Below are 21,943 nucleotides of genomic sequence, written 5' to 3'. Positions count from 1 at the left end.
GGTTGTCCTTTTTCTCACTGCCTTCTGAAAAACGGAAACAGATTCTCCAGTGGAGAATGAAATCAGCATAGGTTTAGGGGGATAAGCATTGTATATTTAGATAAATTCTAACAGGTACAGCCTTTCTTTTGGCCAAAACCTAGTGTGAGCTTCTTGCTAGAGTCCATAATCTTAGTCTCCATACGATTCTGACTTGACTCCCAGTCCAACCATGGGTTCCTTTCTATAGAGTGAATCTGTAAACTATTCAAAGAGCCATTGGTTACCTACCTAGGCTGGATGCTGCTATTGCACAGGTGTGTACATTATTCATATATAAGTGTCCCCTGCTTTCTGACAATGTTGTTGGCCATTTACCCTTAGCAGCTCACATAGCACATTCCAGCACTATATGGGCTAACCATCTGTGAATTGGCTTCCTTCCAGATTCCAGTCAGATCTCTCAATGCTCTGTGTCAGCAACATATGGTTTCTTCAGCAATAGGGTCTTACCACTTACCTCAGGTGAGTAATCAAGTGCTTTAACAGAAGCCTATCTTGTTTTGGGGACCATGTAGGTCTTCCCAATCAACAGATCTATGTAAGCAGTAACATTTGTGGTACTGGAAGTTACAAGCCAAAGCGAAATGTTTAGAGTTAGGCTTCATTCCACCCTATCCAGGGCCCTTCTTAGCAGATAATCCCCTCACCCATACTCCTGTTGAGGGTTATATCTTTAGTTCACTATCCAGGAGGAAGATTTCTATGGGACCAATTCATTTTGGATTTAGTTTTATGTATACTTCCCCCTGAAGTCCCATTCAATGCTCCCCAAACCTTCCATCCCTATTATCTGTCCCTTGAGTTACCTTTCAGATAGGCCTGCACCTCAAGCTGTTCAATATTAGGAACCAGACATGAGGGAGAATATCTGGCATTTGTCTTTCCGTGCTTGTGCGAGTTCACTTAATATGATCTGTTCCAAGTCTGTCCATTTTCCTACCAATTTCATGGTACCATTTTTCTTACTGCTGAGTATTTATTTGTACATGTTCATTATCTGTAATAGGTTATTGAAATTCCCTACTGTGATAGTATTGGGATTTATTTCTGATTTCCTGTCAAATAGGTTTTCCTTTATAAAATGTGGTATCCCTATATTTGGTATGGATTTATGATTTTGATACCCTCTTGTAGGAGCTGTTCCTTGATAAGTAAAAAGTGTCCTTCTTTGTCTTTTTTTTTTTGTTTACTTTTGGTTTGAAGTCTATTTTGTCAGATATTAATATAGCTACACCCACTTGTCTATTTCCATTTGTTTGGAAAATTATATTTTATCCTTTCAGCCTTAGGAGATGTCTATCCTTTGTAGTGAGGTGGGTTTCTTAAAGACAGAAGATGGAAGGTGTGATGGTTTGATTCAGGTATTTCCTATAAACTTAGGTGTTATTAATGATAGGTTCCCAGGTTATGGAAATTTGAAAATGTACACCTCCTGGAGGGAGTGTATTGTTGGGTGCAGGCTTATGAGTATTATAGTCAGATCCTCTTGCCAGTGTTTGGCACAGTTTCCTATGCCTGTTGTCTGCCTGATGTTGGCCAGAGGGTAATGCCCACCCTCTGCCCATGCCATCATTTTCCCCTGCCATCATGGAGCTTCCCCTCAAGCCTGTTAGCTAAGATAAACTTCTTTTTCTCCCACAAGCTGCTTTTGGTCAGGTGATTTCTGTTAGCAGTGTTTGAGAGGTTACAACTATTGAGACTGGGCCAACTGACCTCCACTGGGGCAATAGAAAGCATGCAGAGTCTTTTGAAGAGGGGGAGTAGCCTATTCTTCAAATTCTGCTTTATTCCCCCCTGGATTAACAAATTGGTACCCCACTTGGTATTATGGAGTATGAAAAATGTAGAAAAGAAAGAGTAATTGAATTTGCAACACTCTCTTGTGTTTTGGATATGAAGCAGGATTGCCTGCATGGAGACCTGATGGAGCAGTGAGGATGTATCTCTCTTTTGAGGTCTCTCTGATTTTCCACAGTTAAGTTATACCATTGTATTTTATTTAAGTGTTTGCTGATTTTTTTTTTTTTTGATGCAAGAGTATAAAAAAGAGAAAGAAAGAGAGAGGGAAAGAATTGATGCACTAGGGCCCCCAGCCACTGCAGTTGAACTCTAGACATGAGTGCCCCCTTGTGCACATGTGTGACCTTGCATGCTTGCATCAATATGTGTATCTGTCTTATGTGGGACTTGGAGAGTTGAACATGAGTACTTAGGCTTCTCAGACAAGTGCCTTAACTGCTAAGCCATCCCTCTAGCCATGGTTGCTGATTTTTGCTTCTGGTTTTACTGTTCTCTTGGTCAAGGTATCATTGAGTTTATTAAATAAGCTTATTGTGCTTTCATTTTGGGATTCTCTTTCTGTTCTCTTCTTTGTTTGCATTTGAAACTCCATTGTGGGACTAGACAATCTTAGTGAAAAATTTCCAGTTTGTTGCTTTTTTTTTTTTTTTTTATGAATTTGCTTTGGGAGTCTACTTATCTCAGGGCAAAAGTTTTATTTCATTAAGAGAAAGCATATATTTGAGACTGTAGGATCTTCAGTGAGTGTTCTGTTTTGATTTTTGACTGGATCAGAGTGGGATTGTGTTGTACCCACAGATGTGCATGAGTTTGCAAGTACACTTGCATCTGTGGGTTGGTGGCTGATATGAGAGCTCCAGTTGGAGGTTTTGAACCACTTCAGCCCCTGAGCATAGCCACCGCCTTGCCTGTGGGGCTCAGAAGTAGTAGACTTGCCCCTACTCCCCTACTATATCCCAGCTAAGCAAGTAGTGGAGGACTTACTGGTACCCACTGACCAGTGGTCTCCAGATATTCCTGTGTTTCTTTCTGGGGCAGGAGCTATGCCACAATGGGGTGCTGGCCGGTGGATGCTAGAGGCAGGAGAGAATGGGGGTTGGGGGAGGTGGGCTCCATGGACCGGGCTGGCTAGGTGGAAAATGTGGGGGCAATGGTGTGCCTAGGCAGCTGAGGCCTGTTGCATGGAGTCAGGACCCACTAGGGACAGCAATGTGGGGTGTGGCAGAAGTGTGGGCCCTACTGCCCAGTGTGTGCACTCACTCAGTGATTTAGTATTTTATCTGAGTGCAACAGGTGTGAGGGAAGGCCAATCACCAGAGTGCCCTGTTGCCTGAAAGACAACCCAAGTAAGGTAGACACCAGACTACCTCAATGTAATAGGCTAGGGTTTCTGTGGTTCCATGCTACTGGTGCCAGAGAGCATAGGAACCCACAAATCCCTGAATGTGCACACAGGGTGCCTGCCCTCTGGAGGTCTTCTCAGTGGAGGTACTTGAGCTACACAATTCATCACTGATTTCAACCTTGGAGCTCTAGCTTGGTTACAAGTTCTCCATCTTGACTGGATGTCTAGTAGGTGTTTTATAATTTATTTCCAAAAGTCATGCTTGATATTGGAAACCAAAGACAAAGATGTCATGTGTGTTATAGGAAATGAAGAATGAGGACAGAAAGAGGACCATTACCTTTGATTTTAACCTTTAACCAATAAACTCTGAAAGTATATTACTAAAGATAAAAGTCATTTCAAGTCATGTATTAAATAACACTTAGGATAAGAGAAATTTTTTGAGGACTTCTGTTCCTCACCACCATATCTCCAAGCATAGAAAACTCAATAAAATGCATAATAGTTTGCACACAAATAGTAAACTAAATTCTCAATATTATATCCAATATCACTTAAAATTTAGAAAAGAAATGGTAAGGTGAAATATGTAAAAATTTTAGAGTTTGGTCTGACCTTCAGAAAGGCAGTTCTGAGAAATGAAAGGAAATTATATACCTTCAGAAGTAAGTAAAGTATTTAAAACTTACATATGCATTCATATAACCAAAATATAACTGTGAATGATCTCTTTTTCTTAGTTCCCCCCCTCCCAAGGGAGAGAGAGGGGGAATTACTGTGCCAAGGCCTCCAGCCACTGCATTCAGACTCCAGACGCATGTGCCATCTTGTGGACATGTGTTATCTTGCACATTTGTGTCATCTTGTGTGTCTGACTTACATGGAATCTGGAGAGATGAACATGGGTCCTTAGGCTTTGCAGGCAAGTGCCTTAACTGCTAAGCCATGTCTCTAGCCTGGAAATATCTTTTCGAAAGGACCAAAGAACAGTGAACTAAATGTATAGAGAGTTAAAACAACAAAATAGATGCTTGCTAATATGGTTTGAATGGTACATTACATAGGAAAGGCAATTCATATGGCAAAGTGAATGTTAGAAACTACAATGATAGGGGTCATTTATTGTGTGAAGCAAGGTATATATAAAATGTATTATTCATGTAGAAGGCAGATCTCTTCCTGTAGATAGTGCAATTAACCATGGCACTGTTCTCAAAACTCAAAATTAGGGTAATGTGCAAATTCAACAATTACTTTCCTCAAGATACTCTATAACCTAGATCCAAATATAAACCAGGGGGTACAGTAGGCTTGGACTTTGTAATAGAGTTAATCATGCCCTTCCATTTTGTGCCTGTGAGGAACTCTTTGAGATCCCTGGTAATATGAGTTTGTGATATTCTTGTTCTCAGGAAAATGCATGCAGGTTGTGAAGTTTTAGCACAGAAAACTCCATTTCATACCCAGAGAGCATGATTTTTATTCTTCACTCAACTTGTTGCAGGCTTTAAGAATTCACAATATTTGATGGAGCATCCTGATATGAACACTATTGAACACTGTACCTGTTTAAAGAGGTTACTAGAAGCATGTAAACATGTACACTCTCTGGAAACAATTGACTAATTTTTTATTAAAACAACATCTAATTAAATTGCTCATGGCCCATTCAAATGAAGTGAGGGGAAACAAAAGAATAACAGAAACACAAAACAAAAACAAATTATATTCTTTCTTAGTAGCAACTGCCACAAGATTCATGGGAATTCTTGCTTTCCAAAAATATGCAACTTGTTGCTTAAGAAATTCTTTGACTTGTTAAGCCTTTCTTCAGAAATACTCAATTTTCAAATAGCATAAATTCTACAGTGGTGTAGTGGTACTAAAAGAAAAAACTCAATTTCCCCTCTGTGTAAGAAACTGACTGCTCTGCAGTTAGCAAAAGGCAAAGCATTCCAGTTTAGAATACTGTCAAACTAAAGTGTCACTACTTTATATAGGGCATCAAATTTAGTAAAGTAAATTTTGTACTAACTAGCATCTCAAGTGCTAAATATTCCCAACATGAGGTTACATAGTATCTTCCCCACAGTATGTAATGTGATAGAATAATGAAAAGTAAATTAATCCAGAAAATAAAACATGATATATCCAACTTTACAAATATAGAAATAGATTAAAGTTAACATGTTTAATGCCAAATATATTATGTTACCTTTGAGGTATTAGCTCATTTGTGTAGAGTTCTTACTAGCAGGCAGGAAACCCTGGCTATGAGCTCCAATACCATGTTAAACTGGGCCTAGTACTGCATGCCTATAATCCCAGCACTCATGAGGTGAAGGCAGGAGAATCAGAAGTTCCAGGTCACCTTTGACTATGTCATGAGTTCAAGGTGAGCCTGGGCTCTGTGATACCTCATGCATTTTAGTTGAGCATGCTCAGAAATGTGTTCACTCCCCAAAATATCCTCCTATATGAATATTTGTAAATTTACCACATTATTGAGCCAGGATTGTTCAAAGTAAAGAAAGGTTCAGGCCACATCACCAGTTTGTTGATTTTTCTTGTTGATTTTAATGTCATGGATGGAATATAGGACTTTGCATATGCCACATAAACATGGATTTTCTGTTTAACCCCATCAGGTTTTTTGTAAATTAAAAAAAAAATCAGGGGGGCTGGACAGATGGCTTAGCGGTTAAGTGCTTGCCTGTGAAGCTTAAGGACCCTGGTTCGAGGCTCGATTCCCCAGGTCCCACGTTAGCCAGATGCACAAGGGGGCGCACGCGTCTGGAGTTCGTTTGCAGTGGCTAGAAGCCCTGGTGCGCTCATTCTCCCTCTATCTGTGTCTCTCCCTCTCTGTCACTCTCAAAAAAAAAAAAAAATAATAAAATAAAAAAAATCATGGGGTAGGGAATTCAAAATGTTGATACATAAACTTTGTTGATGTATGTGTGTGTGTGTGTGTGTGTGTGTATCAACAAAGTATACATATATGTGTGTGTGTGTGTGTGTGTGTGTGTGTATGTATATACATACATATACATAAATGTTGATATATGTAAAATACTTACAATGTTTGTATGTAAAAATAAATAACCTTTTAGCACCCACAGAAAACTCATGTGATATAAAATGGCAAATATTTAAGTTTGCTGACATTTATTCCCATATTAAATTAGGCTCAGTACAAATGTCTAGAGCTCATGTATCCTTAATGTACTTATCCCACCATGAGTATTCATTGATATTTTCCTTAGTGATAATTGCATGAGGTGCATTGAAATACCATTTATGTTGCCACTTCTTCCAACTTTTCTCCATACACTGTAGAATAGGTTAAGTTTTTTTTAATTTCATTTCACAAAACTCAAATATCAGAATATTATTAAGGGATTAATAAATACTATCTTGTTCAGACTGGCAGTTTCCAAGTGTAAATCCATTAATACAGATTAACAAACATTGCCCATAAGGGTTTTACTGTATTAGATATAAGACAGATGGTGGAGATTGGGTTTTGTGGAAGAAGCACCTTTGAGCCATGGCATGAGTGCATTGCTCAGAGAACAGCTTTTGGGTTGGTCCCCACTTTTCCACTTTATGTGAGGCAGGGATCCATTGTCTTGAGTCTCATTTGTTATTCTTTGCTGCATTCACTGAAAACTTCTAGGAAATTCTGTTGTATCTGCTTCCCATCCTGCTGTCAAAGTGCTGGGACTCTAGAAGTACTCTACCTCTATGTCTTTCAGTATTTTTGTTTGTTTTACATGAAGTCTGGGGTCAAGCTCAGGTAACTCAGGCATGACTGACAAGTGCTTTATCCACTAGGCCACCTCCCAGCCTAGTAATTGTGTTTTAAATATTTTAAAAAATATTTATTTCTTTATTAGAGAGAGAGAGAGAGAGAGAGAGAAGCATAGGGAAAGAGAATGAGTATGGGCATGCCAGGGACACCTTCCACTGTAAACAAACTCCAGATACATGTGCCACCTTCTGCATTTTGGCTTACTTGGGTCCTGGGGAATCGAACCTGGATTCTTTGGCTTTGTAGGCATTAACCACTAAGCCATCTCTCCAGCCCTCTCAGTCTTAATATTATATCAATATCTGTTCCATGTTACTTCATGGAAATAACTTCCATTAGAATAGGAACTAAGGCAATTCACTTAATTGAATTTACATGGTAGGTATGTGGAAAGAACACATGGCTTGTTCCATTCTGTGCATTAGCTGTTGAGCTGTCAGGCACTAAAACGAGTAGAGTCTAAGACAAATGGGTAATGGGAAGTAAAAAGTATCTGATGTTACTAGTAATTATTCCAGCACTCCTCTTTTCCTTGGTCATAGATTTTCAGAAACAGGAATAAGGACCAAAATACTACAGTGGGGTGTTCTAGGTCTTGTGGTAATTTTACAGTTGGCAATCATTTCTGATACCTACTGATTTCCTTAAGTACAAATATTGAATGAAGATCTAATTTGTTTGAATTCTTTTCTAAGAATGACACAAGTAAAATGGTTTTAAACAGCCATAGAATTTTTTTTATTTTTTTGCAACTGGGCCTTAAACTCACTACATAACTTACTAGAACTTGTGATCCTCTTGCCTCACTATTCCAGTGATAGGGTTACAGTGTTGCACAACCGCTTCCACAGATAAAAGTCAAAAGACGTTCCCTTAGAATTCTGTTATTTATTCATTTAGGTTTTTGTTTTTTTGAGGTAGGGTCTCACTCTAGCCTAGGCTGACCTGGAATTAGCTATGTAGCCTCAGTGTGGCCTTGAACTCATGGTAATCCTCCTACCTCTGCCGCCCAATTGCTGGGATTATAGGTGTGTTCCTACACACCTTTCCAGAATTCTGTTATCTTTAATGTAACTGAATATTTGAATACGCAGATCAACATTTTCTTGAAGTATCTTATGGTACTGCTTCCTCATGTCCAACCACCTCCAATCATCCCACAGTGCTGTGCCCTGTCAGGGAAACATAGTGCTAAGAATTTGAAACATGCATTTTTCTTCCAGATATTTTAATTGCCCACAGACATCATCATTGACTATTAACACTGGTAATTGAAGAAATGTATGACTTTTTACACTGAAGGTCAATTTAAATTTTTTTATCTCCTTTCATTATTGTCTCATTTTATTTTATTCTGTATTATTTTATGACAAGAAAATGAAACAAAAGGAAGAGGAAGTTTACACACATTTTATTTTAAGTTACAGTTTATATGAGTGCAAAACATGAGTGTTTTATTTAATTTCTTGTGCTGTTACCTTTCTGGTTTCCTGAAATATAATACCCATTAATCCCTGTTTGCAGACACCTTGAAATATTTATTGAATAATACAATACAGATTCTAAAACATAATCTTCTTTTATGAATACTGGCACAATTTCACCCAGCTCTGTGGAAGATTTAAGAAGAATGGCAGGGCAAGATCAGACATTGTTTACATCTCACCTCCAGCAAGATATAACTTTACTCTTGGCTGACCTTTAAGCAAAAGCAATGGTTATGTAACCACGTAAGCTAAAAACTAAACAGGAAAAGACAAGCAAGGGGTCACAGAGCTGGGAATGAACTACAAACTTACTCTATTTGTTAAACTTAGATTTTATCATGTTGCTCAGAGAAACACTAAAGTTTTCCAAATGGAAAAATGTGACCAATATTTTACCTTTGCAATCTGAATGTATACATAAATATTTCAGTATTTAAGAGAAGTTATTTGGAAATCTACTATAAAATGCATTGCAATATTTGCAATATTAAGCAGTTTTACACTGACAAAGGAAATTTTTGAATGAACCGCATTTTTGTCTTTATATAAATATTGGCTACAGTTAATGCCTATGCATATATTTTCCTGAAACATATCTTCTGAGGTTCCTCTGAAATTAAACAGATTTATCTTTGCAAAATGTTATGAACAGCCATACTAGCGGGCAAATGAGTAACTTTTAAGGATTTATTTTTAAAGTTTTATCATTTGTGCTATTTAAATCAAGTTAATAATGGCTGCATGAACTTTTTCAATCAAAAAAATTTGCAGAGAAAAAAACAAAATAAATGAAATAGAATCTAGTAGTCGTTTCAGAGTTCAAAAGATCTTGTTTTTAGTAATACACAAACATTATTGGCAAATCAAAGTTTCTTTTTGATGCTCTTATTATGGATATCTAATTTTTTATACATGTGTGGGTATGTGCAGGTGCACATGTATGTGTCCTTGAGTGTGGTCACCAGAGGTTAGCCTTGGGTGTCATTACTCAGGAACACTGTCCACAGTTTTTTGAGACAGGGCCTTTTATTGACCTGGAAGTCATCAGTTAGGCAGTGCTGGGATAACAGGTACACACCTCGATGCATAGTATTTTTACATAGGTCCTGGAGGTTGAACTCAGATCCACATGCTTGCAAGGCAAGCACTTTATCAACATAGCTGTTCTTCTAGCCAGATATTTATTGTTTTAAACTCTTTTTTATGTATTTGAAAGAAATAAAGAGGCAGAAAGAGAAAAAGAGAGAGAGAGAGGGAGAGTGAGAGAATGGGTACACTAGGGCCTCCAGCCTCTGCAAACAACTCCAGAAGCATGTGCTACCTTGTGCATCTGGCATATGTGAGTCCTGGGGAATTGAACCTGGGTCCTTATGTTTCTTAGGCAAGTGCCTTAACTGCTAAGCCATTTCTCCAGCTCTGGTATCTAAATTTTTGTTTGTTTGTTTGTTTTTGGTTTTTGGTTTATTTGAGGTAGGGTCTCACTCTAGCTCAAGCTGACCTGGAATTCACTATGGAGTCTCAGGGTGGCCTCAAACTCATGGCAATCCTCTTACCTCTGCCTCCTGAGTGCTGAGATTAAAGGTATGCGCCACCACACCCAGCATATCTAAATTTTTGATAGAATTAAATAGTCATTTAGCACTGTGGTAGTTTGATGTGATAATTTGTATGACCCATAGACTTGCGCATTTTTTAAAAAAATATATTTATCTTTACTTTCAAATAGAGACACAGACATATAGAGAGAGATAGACAGAGAATGGGTGCATCAGAGCTTTCAGCTACTGCAAACAAATTCTAGACACTTGTGCCACTTTGTGTATCTAGTTTATGTGGGTACTGGGGAATCTAACCAGTGTCGTTAGGCTTTACAGGCAAGTGCCTTAACCACTGAACATTCACTCCAACCAAGACTAAGGTATCTTTGGTTAAACTGCCTATTGAGCCCCTAGCAGGCAGAAATTGACAGTTATACTATGTAACTGGCAGAAGGAGCACCTTACTTGGTGGATAAATGGGTCTTTAGATCTGATCTCTCCTCTGAAAGAGAGGGACTGAGCCAAAAGAAATATGGCCCACTGTAAATTGTAAAGTGGCTTATGAGTATGGGTATGAGAAGGTGAAGCATGAGGTTGGTGAAGGAAGCAGGTCTGCAGGAGCCATGAAACCTTGTGTGGGTATTTAAAACCCGAAGAGTTAAACAAAATCCAACAACAATGGCAATAGAAAGTTCTAAATGCAGGAAGGGTGACACACATAATCACCATAATCACATTTAGGGATGATCAATTTGGTAACATGTGGAGTATGAATGAAAGGAGTACAAGACCAGAATTAAAGGACTCAGGGTTGGGAGCCTGTGGTGTAGATGCATTGGTAAAGTCCACAAACACCAAGGGTAGTGTGGAGAAAGTGGTTTAGGGGGTCTTCGGGACAGGTTGGCTTGAAGAGACTCAGTGAAGGGAAGCAAGATAGTGTTGATGTTCACTGAAGTACAAACTTGCAATGAGGACCAGTTAGCGGAGGGAAGTTGATAAAAGCAGTTTCAGGCATACTGCCTGTCTCTTGAAAAGCCTTGTTATGGATGTACCAGATAAGCAACAGGATACATGGAAAATGTAAATAGATGTTGGGTTTGATGTGTAAATTAATTTTTTATGTCATTTTTTTCCAAATATTCATATGCAATTCAGTAAGCATTATCTTAGGATACTACAGCTCTTACTTTTAGTAAATTCATGATATTGTAATCAAGTAGGTAAATGATGGCACTAAAATATCTTTTTATTTTCATACAGAAATTAAAACAGCCAAGAAAATTTAATCATTTGTGCTGAAGAAAGAACCAGGGCTAGGATGATGGTTCAGTGGATGAAGTGCCTACTGCACAATCATGACAACCCATGTTCAGATCTCCAGCACCATTTAGAAATGCTGGGCATAGTGGTGGGTCCCTGTTATGTCAGCACTGGGGAGGCAGAAACAAGGAATCTCTGGAACTCCCTGAATAACCAGTCTAGCTCAGCTGGTGAGCTTTAAATTCAGCAGTTCAGGAAGCAACCTTACTGGAAAGAATAAATTAGAGAGGGATTGAAGAAGATACTCAATATTAAGCCAAGCGTGGTGGTGCATGCCTTTAATCCCAGCACTCTGGAGGCAGAGGTAGGAGGATTACTATGAGTTTGAGGCCACCCTGAGACTACATAGTGAATAACAGGTCAGCCTGAACTAGAGTGAGACCCTACCTCAAAAAACCAAAAGAAAAAAAAAAAAAGTCTTCCACACACATGTATTTCCACCCCTCTACATACACCCATACACATGTGAATATGTACACAGAACAAATAAACATATATAACCATGCATATTTTATACCATACACATATATTTTATGTGTGAGAAATATCACATTACAGTAATATTAGAATGCATTTAAAAATATAATAGTGTTTGAAGTTAGATGCCTTCTTATAAATCATCCAGTCCTAGGTGGATTCTCCATATATGTAAAGCTCTATGTAAAGTGGCACATACATCTGTGTAGTGGATTGATTCAGGTGTTCCCCTTAAGTTTATGTGATCTGAACGCTAGGCCCCTAGTTGGAAGCAATTTGTGAATTGGAGCCTTGCCCGAGGAGGCATATTGTAGGGGATGGTTTTATGGGTATTACAGACAGCTTCCCCTAACTAGTATTTAGCACACTATCCTGCTGCTGTTGTCCATCTTATATTGGCCATGAGGTGATGTACATCCTCTGCTCATGCCCTCATTTTCCCTGCCATCATGGAACTTCCCCTTGAGTCTGTAAGCCGAAATAAACCCTTCCCTCCCACCAGCTAGTCTTGGTTAGGGTTGTTTTTTTTTTTTTTTTTTTTTTTTGCCAGCAATGTGAAGCTGATAGCAACAATCTGTAATCCCCAAGTACTTATGGCAATGGGAGGCAGAGCCAGGACAGTTTGTAAACCCAAACGGATTAGATTGGCACCCATACATAGCCATCATCAAAGGTGGGGGAGCTTTTTATATAAGCAAGTGGAAGGGGAGGACAAACACCCCAAGGCCATCCTCAGACCTATACTTGCACACCATGGCATTCTCAGGACCACATGCACATACACATACATCATCTAAATCACACACACACACACACACACACACACACACACATATACATTAACTATGTATTAATACACACACATAATGAATAAGCTCAGAATCTGTCCTTTGTTAAAGTCACAAGATGAGGCAAGCTGTTTGTTGTTGCTCTTGTTTTGTTTTGCTGGTTTTGTTTGTGACACCAGTGATCCTCATAAGACCACTCCATTTTGATAGGACTATAAGGCAATTTGAATTAAAAACCAGCCATGACTATCTATTTCCTGTGGAGGAAAGATCCATAAATTACAGCTCAGGTTATTTGTCAGTTATATAGTTTAAAAATTCTTTGGCAGATAGGATTAAAGTGTGAGAATTGATCCTGAACTCCAGCTGAGGGGCCTGTGAAATTATAAAGATAATATGTTCAGTACAATGTCTCCTGCTGCCCAATTTAAAGGTGCTAGGTAGGAGGTCAGTGAAAGGGAAGGCCGTTGGATGGCACTATTTGAAATATTTTAAAATAATGTTTTGTAAGAGACTAAAGTATTATGTGAAGGAATTAATTTTTTCTGAGAATCTTTATGCATTCATTTGATTCGTGAATGAAAGAGCTCATTTTGAATCTTGGCGCTTCTTGTCCAGCCAGTTTTCTAGAAAGCATTATTTTCCATGGCATTATTTTTTTTTAAGTTTTTTTGTTTATTTTTATTTTTATTTTTATTTATTTATTTGAGAGTGACAGAGAGAGAAAGAGGGAGGGAGGGAGAGAGAGAGAGAGAGAGAGAGAGAGAGAGAGAGAGAGAGAGAGAGAATGGGAGTGCCAGGGCCTCCAGCCACTGCAAACAAACTCCAGATGTGTGCATCCCCTTTTGCACCTGGCTAACGTGGGTCCTGGGGAATCAAGCCTCTAACTGGGGTCCCTAGGCTTCACAGGCAAGTGCTTAACCACTAAGCCATCTCTCCAACCCAATGGCATTATTTTTAATGCTCATCTTAATAATTTTTAATGGTCAACAAAAAGGCTTTATTTTTTTTTCTTCAAATTTCCTTCAAAAATACCCTGTGATCTAATAATGCTCAGATATCAACTTTACACAAGGGTACTTGACCAATTGCTGTCAAATTTCTACTCATAAGCAGCACTGAAGCTCTCATAGAGTCCAAGGATGTTAACTGTGGGTTGGCTGCTTGAGTGAACACAAAGTGACAAATGTGAGATCTCTTAGTTTACCTTTGGAAGAAGTCAGATGCCCAAAATTCAGATGACCAACATCATCCAGAAGCCAGTCAATTTATCCCAGAGGGTCTTAGGTATTGCCAAAGATTATTACAATGTATCAGAATAAGAATAATATCAAACTTGTGGGAAGAAGGAGAGAAACAAAAACATGGAGAAAATAAAGAAGGATCCAGAAGGGAAGGGAAAGACACAAGATGGATGAGATGGTGCTCACCTACTAAAGATGAATTCAGATACACTCTAGGCTTGCAACATCAGGGGGAATTGTACTTAATTACAAAGTTGATAGTATCCATGAGGGAAAAGTGAAGCATTACTGCGGGAAACCATCCAGCTTTGATTTACAACCTGAAAGGAAGAGAGGGGATCTGTTTAGAAGGGGATGGACAGAGTGCACATCATTACTGGGCCTTGCTCACTGTGCATAATGATGTCCTCACAGAGACAGGGAGCAGTAGGAGTGAATTAAATTTTAAATTGCCACTATTACTCCTGGCTTGTAAAGTTGAGAGGCCCAAGTATGTCCCTAGTGTTTTTATTGGAAAATAGAAGGCAATAAAATAAACACTATGATGTGCAAAGCTCGTAGTGTGATTTGTTTTACAGTTTAACACAAAGGACAAAGGTTAAATATCTATGAAATTCAGCCATAACTAGGTGGAAACAACACTTGCCTAAGTGAGAGAGACTCTGAGTCCATCCTGACAAATTACTAACAGTACAATTTTGCTGAAGACAGTCCCAGATAACCTTACTGTGGACCTACTCAGAAAATTTTTGAGAATAAACAATCTATTGCATATAATCAACTTTTCTTTACATTTTCATAAGTATCCTGTTCTAATAGTACCTCAAAATATCTTTTAAAAATGTTTTAAGGGGGCAGGAGAGATGGCTTAGTGGTTAAGCGCTTGCCTGTGAAGCCTAAGGACCCCAGTTTGAGGCTCGACTCCCCAGGACCCACATTAGCCAGATGGAATTCGTTTGCAGTGGCTGGAGGCCCTGGCGTGCTCATTCTCTCTTCCTCTCTCTATGTGCCTCTTTCTCTCTCTGTCAGTTGCTCTCAAATAACTAAATAAAAATAACAAAAAAATTTAAAAAACTGTTTTGAGGTCTTTCAAGTATTTGAAAACAATTTTACAGATTCCCTAATGACAATTTATCTTTACCTAACCTTAAACACAGTTATATGAATAGAGCTCTACTGAAGCATATTTTAACTGTGATTAATTGTAGGCACAATTATTAATTTGAATTTCCAGAGTGAGAAAGGCAGTCTACGAAAATTCTTGACATGTTTTATCTCATGTAACTTTGTTTTTTCAAATATTTTTATTTATGTATTTGTATACAGAGAGATACATTGAGGGAGAGAGAGAGGAAGAGAGGGAGAAAATGGGTGCATCAGGCCCTCAAGCCACTCCAAACAAACTGCAGATACATATGCCACCAAGTACATCTGACTTTATGTGGGTACTAGGGAATCAAACCCAGGTCATTAGGCTTTGCACTGAGCCATCTCTCCAGCCCTCATGTGACATTAAAATAGCACTTAGGAAACAAATAGTATTTGTCCATCCATGTAAGTGATGTTACTGATACAGTGTTATACATGTTAAATTTGTCAAAAGAAGAGAATCCTACATGTAACTCAATGTAGGTGAGATAAATTTTCAAAAATAGAAAATGTCTTAAATACTGAGATTAAGTCCTTTAAAGATATTGATACTTGCTGTCATCAGTTTTGGAATTTTTATACAAGAACATATATAAAAGCCAACTGTGGAACCCATGTTTGATATCTGGTCCAAGATTTCAAGTAATTTGCAGAGTAACCCAATCTTAAGTATAAAAATGGCAGGGAGCACATGGCACACATCTGTTTCTGAGCTACCACAGAAAGCTCCATGCACCACAGGATGTCACACCTAGATTGCCCTGAATGCCATCCAATTCAACAGTGACAGTCCTACCATGCTTAGCACAAAATGTTATTTTTTTTTTTGGCTTTATAAATTCTGAAGAAGAGTGCTTTATTACGTCAGAGAGCCAATCTTTAATTATTCAAGATGAAAATTTATATTTAAATAAACACATACCTTTTGTTTTGCTCATTTTGGGGGCTACTGTATTCCAAGGAAGAAAAGAAGCAAACCAGCAAGACTTGGTCTTTGTCCACAGATTGGAGAACAGCATAAAAGCACTAAAGAAAATGAAGAGATTATATTTACCTTAAATACAATTTTTTCCATAGGCATATCAATAGCTAGAAAATTGTAAAAATTTTATTTCAAACTATATTAAAGCCTAGTGGGCATCTCTGCCATATAGTAGAATCATTTTTTACAGCAAATGAGAGACTCATTTCCTCAAAAATTAAGTAATATTTTTTTTTCAAGCCCCCAATGTTTATTATACTTCAATACTCACATAAAATGGAAAAAGTAGTAAATAATTTTAAATATTTTCATTTAATTTTAAAAAGACTTGATAAGTCCCTTAATAAAATTTATGACATAAAAATCATGTGACATAAAAAAAAGTCTGATCAGATTTTTTTTTTTACTGAAACAAGATTTTGACCTATGAGAACTGAGTTTTATTTATTTGTGCATACATATGGGAATGACTATGGAAACCTTTCTCCTATGGCAAGATGTTAACAGGGCTAGTTTCTCTTGAATGACACTTTTGGTTCATTGACCCTTAGTCTTTCTGAGATTTTATTCTCTCCCTGTGCATCTGTCTTAACCTCTTTTAATAAGGACAGTAGTCATATTGGATTAGGGATCATGCCTCATTTTAACTTATGTACCTTTTAAAGAATCTTTACAAATATAGTTACATTCTGAAATATGGATGGTTAAGATTTTAACATATAATTTTTTTCAACACATACATTTTATGGGTGTAATAAGCATAAAGCATAATACTATATACTATTTGCCTAAATAAACTAAATATTAACAACAGCTTTATAAATATATGTCAACAATAATTTAATATTTTGTTGGTCCATTATATTAAAATGTCAGAGGAATATTAATTTTTAAATGTTACAATTGACATTAAATCTGGACACAGGAAATTATTCTTGTCTGACCAGTGCCCACCACCATTCTTCGTCTTTATTTGTTAGGAACAGTTCACTGTTTATTACTAGGAGCTAAGAATCAAAAGAGGAAAAATGTAAAGACTCTAGGGATCTAGAATTTAATTGAAGCAACAGTATAGATGTTTAAAAGAGAAAGAAGAACAAATAACAAGTTTGCATGTTCTAAATTCCAAATAGAAGATTATCTGTCTTTCTGGATTTAAAGACAGACCAGCAAGCTCTATTTTGATTTCTAAAGGATTGCAAGAGAAAATGAAAACACTATTTATGCAGATCAGCAGCACAGAATTTCAGAAAAAGCAAGAGTGATATACTTTTTAAAGACCTCTGACCTCAAATAGATTGCTCTTTCTTTGCATCTCAGTGAGGTACAAAAATAGAATATGTTCTATTGTTTAAAAGTTTCATTATTTGGGGGCCCATTCAATTCAGGTTTTGCTGTAATAAGGAAATGGTATTCAGAATAATAAATTTTCTTACTTAGTTGATGTCAATTTCATGCATTTATCTATTTCTTTAGGTGGTCATGTAGCCCAGACTGGCCTCCAACTCTCTATGTAGCTGAGTTTGGTCTTGAATTTCAGATCCTCCTATCTCTACTTCCCAAGTGCTGGGATTACAGGCATGTGTTCTCATCCTAGGTCACAAATACATTTTTACCACCTAAGGAGAAAGAAAGATATCTGATTACCTGCAATGTCTTCTTATTGGCACAAAGAAGATACGGCCTAAATAATATTTTACTGGCAACAGAGGAAAGAGGGAGGGGAGACAGCTTTAGTTGTTTTATATTTTCTTTACTATTTAGTTTAATACATTTTTTTTTCTGAGAGAGAGAGAGAGAGAGAGAGAGAGAGAATGGGCATGTCAGTGTCTCCAGCTACGGTAAATGAACTCCAGATACTTGTACCACTTTGTGCATCTGGCTTATATAGGTCCTAGGAAATCAAACCTGGGTTTGCCAGCTTTGCAGGCAAGCACCTTAATCACTAAGCCATTTCTACAGCCTTGTTTTATGTTTTGAGCTATTAACTGACATCTCTTAGTAGATTGAAAAAAATATTAAAATATCTGCTTCAGTGGTCAAAATACTCAGGTAAGTTGATTTTATAGGAATAATCTCACTCTCCAGTGGAGAATGTGTTCATTCTTTCTCAGGAGGTAGCGAGAATTGAGGACAACCAAAATCTATCAATAAGACAAGAAAAAGACAGCTGATTCCCTGGCAGGAAATGAACCACCCTTCACACATCAGCTAGGGCCCAAGTGAAACTATGGAGGAATTGGCAAGATGAACCAGAGTGCTGCTTCCATGGCGAGCCTGACAACCTGGGCCAGGGTGATGGAGAAAGACACTGAAGATACTCAACGTGTATCATAGCAGAATAGCAGAAGCTCCTGAGAGCTCAACAGTGAAGTAGACTTACTACACACACACCATGGCTCAGGGAATTTTGTGGAAGAGGGGGCAGAAAGAATGTAAAAGTCACAGGTTGGGAGGGATTATCCACAGGCTTTATCCCCCCCACCCCCGCCCCGCCAGAATAACTGACTTCTGCTCTCAAAACTCCTAACCCATACTCCATGGTGAATACCAGCAATCTCACTGAGGAGGGCCCTCGTTGGAATGAGGGCAGGAAGGAGGGAAATAATGGTACCAACACATGATATGTCCATATAAAGTATATACTTAATAAAAAATAAAGAACCCAGCACTGAAGTTAATGGTGTTTCTTGTTACCAACTTAGTATAGAAACAAATACTACTACTTTTAATATAAATGGAATATACCAAAAACAAAAGTGCAAGGAAGCAATGTACTTTCAAGATGGAATTATGGCAAGAGCTTAGATGTCACTCACCATTCATCAATGTGCTTTGACAAATTTATTTTCTTTATGACTTAGTTTTTTTTTTTATCATGTGTGAATGTGCTCTACTTTAGATGTATTTGTCCCTTCCCAAATTAATACACTGAAACTTGATTATAGGTGTGATAAAATTAAGAAAAGTCAAAGTGAATCCTTCATCGGTGGGATTAGGAACCTTCCACAGGAGTGTTGAGAGAGGAGCCTGACCCTGTTTGCTCTCCAGGATGCTCTACCAGGCGAGTTCCCAGCAACAACATCTACGAAGCACAGCAAATCCTCATGAGTAAGAAAATCTGTCCAGCATTCACTCTGCTCACTCCCATGTCTGTAGGGTTATAAGGGATAACTGTTTCAACTATTTACACATCACCCAGTTGTATGTAATGTTTTTGTCATAGTACTACAGATGAACTAAGACAGGGAGCAATAAGGACACTTGCTTTATAAAAGAACCTTGAGGATTTAGTTAAAGAACACACACTTAGCACAAAATTAGTGATACATGTTAGCAATTATTGGAAGCCAATGAGTTAGAATATATTTAACATCTTCTAAGCAATTATTCTCAATCTCATCTACATATTTCAAAAATCCAGAAGTTTTTGTTTCAGATTCTAATACCTGGACTTACCCTTAGTGATTTTGATTCAATTGATCTCAGAAATCCATACATATATGAATTTTAGAGGTTCCCCAAGCAATGCTAATGTGTAGAAAGAATGGAAAAGATTAAATCCAAATAATCCATGCAGATGTGTGATACTGTGTCACTTCATCTCCATCTAAGCCAGGTCTATAGTGGGTTCACAATATATTCATGGTAACACTGCTTCATCCAGCAATGTGTTCCTCCAAAATATGAGAACAGGTAATTTTATGTGTGTGGTTTTGTGAGGTGGGATCTCACTCTAGCCCAGGCTAACACTGTGTAGTCTCAGGGTGGCCTTGAACTCATGGCGATCCTCCTACCTTTGCCTCTGAAGTGCTGGGATTAAAGATGTGTGCCACCATGCCTGCCTAAAACAGGTAACTTTAAAAGGTCAGATTCACAGTCTACTAAGCTTGATGTCTATATCTCTTACAAATTCATTTTTATATCAGTGATTAAAACATCTGACAAGCTCAACTTTATATGAAATAAATCATATAAATAAATCATATAATCATATTTATTTTTTGATGAGAACATAAATTTCTGAAAATTTGTGGTAAGGAGAGAATTTTTGAGGATTCTGAAACATAGTAAAAATCATCACAAGCTATCATTCCTATTAGTGTTAATATGAATTAGCAAAAGTATACTTGACATAACTAATGTAAAATAATACAATCTCCAATTACACAGACACATTCAACAAGAGACTGATGCTGGAATTGCCATGTTGAGGTGGAGAATGTTTATTTAAGACAGAATAATTTGGGAAGAAAATTAAATTTATGTGACATGTCTACTTTCAAAAGTTACTTATGAAGTTTTGAGATGAATATTAATGTTTACCTCAACTTCTACAAAAATCTGGCTTGGATAGAGATGTTGGCGTTGGAATTACTCAAGTTGGTTTAGGAGCTCTGTCACATATCAGTCCCCAGGTTGTGACTTCCAGTTACATGAACCATCTATGGTGGCTACCTGGTTCTGAAAACCAGAGCATTTTAAGCAGTGGTATGTCCAGCATAGGAGCGAAGGCTTACAGTCATGGGTAGCTTGTGGAATACAGATGTGACAAAAAAAAAAAAAAATGTTTGGCCCTCAATATTGTGATCTGAATGAAAGCAAGCGAATCTATAAGAAGGTCTCTCTAGCCTAAAGTGACTGTGCCATGGTGGTTTCTTTGGAAGACTGCCACTAGAAACAGTGCATAGGAAAATGGTATAAGACCAGAACTTATACCAACAGGTAAATCAGGAGCCAAAGAGTTATATCTATGGATTCATTACAATTTTGTTGGAATGTGGCAGAACACAACTAAAAACACAGGTTTTGGTCCACTTCAAAGCCAAACAAAAAGTGAGTCATAGGCAAAATACGTTTAGCCATCTTGGACGTCTTTGTATCCCAACAGAAGCTCCAACTCCATCTGCTAAAGCATCTTTGGCTGTACACCCAAATCTCGATTGAGTGATGTAGCTCAGGGCCAAAATGCCAAGAATTTGGCATATTGAAGGTTGTTCTCATCAATAGTAGTTTTGAATAAAATGTCTCCAATCTTCAAATATAATTCCTTTCAGCCTCACAGCAAAATTCAGACTAAAAGCTGTGCCCTAGTTTACTTCTATTTCAGGGAGTGGATTATGATGAAATTCTCAACATGCAACTAGATATTCACTATTCATGATAAGTACCATGAAAGGTTCACTTTGTTTGCATTGGTCATCTGAGGAATAAAGACATTGACAGAGAGACATCAGAGAATCTGTGAGACCTTGAAAATTATGGAGTAAATAAAAGCAGTTAAGAAAATGGTAGGGCTGGAGAGATGGCTTAGTGGTTAAACATTTGCCTGTGAAGCCTAAGGACCCAGTTCGAGGCTCAATTCTCCAGGACCCATGTTAGCCAGATGCACAAGGGGGTACAAGCGTCTGGAGTTCGTTTGCAGTGGTTGGAGGTCCTGATTTGCCAATTCTCTCTTTCTCTCTTTCTCTCTTCTCCCTCTTTCTTTGTCTGTTGCTCTCAAATAAGTAAATAAAATAAACAAAAAAATGGGAAAAAGAAAATGGTAAAAGGTATGAATTAGGACAGGTTTCATGCTATTAAAGAGACACAATAAAGATCCAAATTTACTGTTAGTTCTTTGGTTTGGTTCAAATCTAATGTACACAAATTTGCAACTTGCATCTAGATTATGGAAGGCTTAATGAATTCCATCCATTCTCAGCAAGTACTGGGCTAGGCAGTCACTTTGTATTTGTATTACACCATTTCATTTCATCACTACTGGTGGATTCAGACAGAGATATTGTCAAGATCTCTCCTCTAGTGTGACATGAGCAAACTGTGACATTAGGCTGAACTGCTATTAAGGCATATGTTTTCCCACTACACTGGGGAAACCATGAGTCATTCTCTGCTTATATATGGTTTTTATTATGTCTGACTAAGAACAGACTTTCAGAAGCACCTATAAGTAG

General features: G+C 37.8%; 1 long non-coding RNA gene across 1 annotated transcript; it reads right to left on the bottom strand.

Annotated features, from left to right (window-relative positions):
- Positions 1–4: 4 nt before the first annotated feature.
- On the bottom strand, positions 5–16,019 carry LOC123464127. Its single transcript, XR_006639375.1, has 3 exons — positions 15,927–16,019; positions 14,042–14,175; positions 5–24 (listed from the first exon to the last, which is right to left on the bottom strand). It is a non-coding gene; the product is annotated as an uncharacterized LOC123464127 (long non-coding RNA).
- Between the last annotated feature and the right edge of the window lie 5,924 nt (positions 16,020–21,943).

Source organism: Jaculus jaculus, chromosome 10 (genome assembly GCF_020740685.1).
Source record: "Jaculus jaculus isolate mJacJac1 chromosome 10, mJacJac1.mat.Y.cur, whole genome shotgun sequence".
NCBI lineage: Eukaryota > Metazoa > Chordata > Mammalia > Rodentia > Dipodidae > Jaculus > Jaculus jaculus.
The sequence above is the reverse complement of the archived record's forward strand: the minus strand, read 5'-3'. Positions and strand labels throughout refer to the sequence as shown.